Source organism: Phyllostomus discolor, chromosome 3 (assembly GCF_004126475.2).
Source record: "Phyllostomus discolor isolate MPI-MPIP mPhyDis1 chromosome 3, mPhyDis1.pri.v3, whole genome shotgun sequence".
NCBI classification, from domain to species: Eukaryota; Metazoa; Chordata; class Mammalia; order Chiroptera; family Phyllostomidae; genus Phyllostomus; species Phyllostomus discolor.
The window spans coordinates 143,393,413-143,397,634 of record NC_040905.2 but is presented as its reverse complement, the minus strand read 5'-3'; positions in this window follow the sequence as shown (position 1 = coordinate 143,397,634).

The window sequence follows — 4,222 nt, the reverse complement described above, 5'->3', positions numbered from 1 at the left end:
AGCAGCTGCTCATTTTCTTTAGTATCATACATTAAACCCAGGAGGATGATTGCTAGAAAACTAATGGTCTGTTGTACCCCCTCTCAGCGTTCCACATCATATGGCACACTTTAATCTTTAATACACATTTATCTTAATACTAGCCTGGATTCAAATGTTACCATTGAATTAATAATGATTTTTTAAAACTTAGTTAAATTTTTTTCTTGTTATAACATATTATAGGAACATCAATTCTTTCAAACAGATTGTCACACAAAGGTCTAGTAAGGTTTTGTTTTTCCCTTCTCTGGCAGTCCAGTTCTTGCTGACACCTTTACAACCAAAGCAAAGCCCCAGCTTCATAGCCACAAATCTGTCACGTGTGAGGAAGTCTTTCTAGTTCTTTGGACTTTTATCTATTTCACCCTGTACTAAAAACTCTCCAACATTTTCATGAGTCGGGTTTGCTTTCTCTTACTATTTAATTCCTTCTTTATGGGTTTCTAAATAAACACAGTCTGCTATGATTCTACAAAAATATATGTACTTATGACAACTTTGGTCAAATCAGAAGGGATCTTCCTCTGTTTTCCTGAATATTCTCAGTAGTTCTCTGGGCAAAATTCTAATCTTTACATTTCTTCTCTTATGCATATTCACAACAAGGTTCTACCAGCCAGACATTTCTACACAATTTTAAATGCAATGGGTAAGGTAACTATTGACATCTGTGTATTTTGCATACTAAGCCCCCAGGTATATTTAAATATTCTAACTTCATATTTCATATAAGATAAACAATCCCTTATTCATTAAGGAAAATAGTGTATGTAGATGTTCATAGAAGGATAGATGTGAAATCACATTTCTAAAGGGTTACTGTCAATAGAAACTTTACATATACTATAGCAATTAATTTCACAGTAACACTACAAAACATTTACAATTAGCCTCATTTTATACAAAGTTAAGTGCATGTTACAGGCCACAGAGGTGGTAAGTAGCACATCTCATTTCAAATTCTCTACTCTTTTCCTTACAGATCTTTTTTTAAATTTTATTTAAATTGTTGTTGCAGTACAATTTTCTATCTTTTACAGATCTTAACAGGTTGCAGTGATCATATCTGCAATATTAAAATCATATTTTAACACCAATTTCTTTAAACAAACACCCAGAAAAATCTGTCTAAAACACTATATAAAAGTAAATGTCTATATCCAAGGAAACTTGACTCTATTTAGACATCCAAATAAGCATGTTATGTAGGCCTAATTAAAATATGCTGCTGTGCAAGTAGAGTAACATATTTAGTTATTTACTAGTAATTAATATTTAAATATTTACTTTAACTCTCTTGGGGATTCTGTTGCATAGTGTGTAAAAGTTAAAGTCTCTAAAGTTTAGATGCTATTAAGAGAAACATATGTAAAACTGGAACTACCTAAACATCCCTGAGCTCCTCTAATAGGGACAGATATCACCCCAAGGTGATCAACCCATTTTATACAGACCACTCGCCGTTTAACAGACATCTGCATATGTCCACATTCACCCTGTCCACCACCAAGAGACTGAATGGGATGTTTACAGCTGCCACAACATGGGCTCTTTTTGGTCACAAATATTTACTCCATCTCCCCATGTGAAAAATATTCAAATCTTCTCCCAAACATACCCAGATTCCTATTTTTACATGGTATGAGACTTCCTCAGGTCCACATTCAGTGCCTGTGGATCTGTAGAGCTAGATAAATTGTCTGTACCCCTCCCTCCTATGTATACATTTGATGGTGAAGCAAGGACCAGATGACAACAATAAACACTCCCACTCAAAAATGAATGTAGAGGAGGCAAACATCAGTCACTAGTTTACAGCAGTTCTGAGCTGTCATTGAGCAAATATTGAGCAAATATTGCCAGAATCCCATACCTTCAGGATAGAAATATTCTGTGACTAAGCTTCATTTTAGTTTAGTCTTTGTTCTCTATAGCTCTTCACTCCACTCTGGGGATTCCTTCTTTGTATTGCTCTCTTTGGCTGTTTTTAAAAAGGGCATTGAGCTGATGTCTTGGTTAGCTTCCTATTAAATGTCTTTTAATATCTCAAAGTCTCATACTTGTAGTACAGACAGGAGAAACTTTTGCCAGTGTGACTCTCTTGAAACACTGTGAATGTTATGTAGTTTATTCTGCTCAGCTCCATGTATCAGAAGCCACCTACAAAATTCTTTCACAAAGTACCACTCTCTCGATTTCTAAACTTATTCAGGTAATTTGCTTTGGCAAGTAGTTTGTGTACACCAGGATTCTATGGTCTTATATCCCTAAATTTCCTATGAGTCTTATTTGGCTTAAAAGAGCTACTAGATACATTTGAATTCTTAAGAGGTTTTAACAAAGAATGTCACAGGTGCAGACTGACATGGTCCATGTTCTGGGGCCATGTCTTACTATAACACTCAAAATAATTGTCCTTTAGCTGAAGTTGTTTCTCAATGGAATGTCAAAGAAAATCACACTAGGCAATGTTAAACAGACAAGGAAGATCTGTTTATTTAAGATCATTGCAATAGAGGAGAGAGACTGAACTGAACTTGGAACTAGTTAAGTGTTGGAGTGAGTGAGGTAGTGGAAAAGTACTGGAAGAAATTAGGGAAGGGGTGGGCCAATGATGTGTCATCACATTGGGTTGTTCCTGAGTTTACAAATGTTTTTCTTCATGATTAAGCCATCTGTGTTTGCTACTTGGTGCATATTGAGGAAACTGGACTTCCATCCTTTCTCAGAGAAGGGGTAATAGAAGTACTATCTACCTTGGTCACCATATTTCTAAAGGATGGCTCCCAGATCTTAAGAAAAACATCTCTGGGTAATAAAACTGGCAAGAGGCTGACAGAATGTTTACATTTCAAAGGTGCAGAGAAAGATTTACAATAGAAACTTTCCTAAAGTATATGCCCTAAAAAAAGAGAGACCAGGAATATATCATCAAGAAGAAACCTGCCTTAAGTTTACTCATGCTGAGAGTAATATCCAGGCCATCTTGGTTAGAATACCCTATTGATTTGAAAAGAAGCATTTCCTTTTTCCAGCCATGCAACTTCTGAGCTCTCTCTATTCTCTCTAAATTTTGCTTCCAAACTGACCTGTTCTTTTTTTTTCTATAATGAGCTTATCATTTTCCTATAGTACCTCAATAAGAAATCAACCAATACACTCAACAATTGCTTCAAATGTTTATTTTCCCTTTTTTCAGTAACTATAGAGAAAATTTTACCAAATATCTTGCCACAATATACCATGATTGTTCTTCCACATTCCCAAGTGTGTCTTTGCTGCCTGTCTAATCCTAATTAAAATAGAACATACTATAGATTTGTTTTGTTTTGTCCTATGGTATCACAACATCATCAGTTTTTTTATACTTAAATTTTGCTACATAAAAATCTAAGATAAAATCTAAATGACACAGACCATTAAACATTTTTCTTGCCCATTGTCTGTGGGTCATCTTGGGTTGTAGGCTCAGCTGAAGGGTATTAAAATGCCAAAGGAAACTTTCTCACAACTGCAAGAGCACAAAATAGAAACTCAAACCTTCCACATATTTTAAGTATCTACTGTCATCAGTTCACTAATATTTCATGCCAAAGCAAGTCATATGGGTAAGCTTAAAGTTAAGACAGTAGGAAGTCATTCTGTTTACCATGGGTAAGGGGACAGGATACAAATGATGAACACGAACAATGACTTAGTCCGCAATAGCTATCTTTGTATTATCCTTTTTCAGTTTAGTATTCAAATGCAAGAAATGTATGTCCCACATAACTACTTTAGGACTAAAATAAAATAGCATATGTGAAGCATCTAATAAAGACACTGCAGATGTAGAATTTACTTACATGGTTGTTTGTGTTTTGTATCAATCAAGAAAAAATAGAAACATTATGTTATGCTTTAGTTATTATTTATTTTTTTTATTTTTCAATTACATTTTACTTTCAATTTTATTTTGTATTGGTTTCCATTATACAGCATAGTGGTTAGACAATCTTATACTTTACAAAGTGCTCCCTCAATATTTCTGGTGCCTGTACATATTTATTGACATATTGACTATACCTCCTATGCTGTAGTTCACATCCCTGTGACTAGTTTGTGACTACCAATTTGTACCTCTTAATCCCTTCACTTCTTTCATCCAGTAACTCAGTCCCCCTCCATTCTGCTTTCCGTG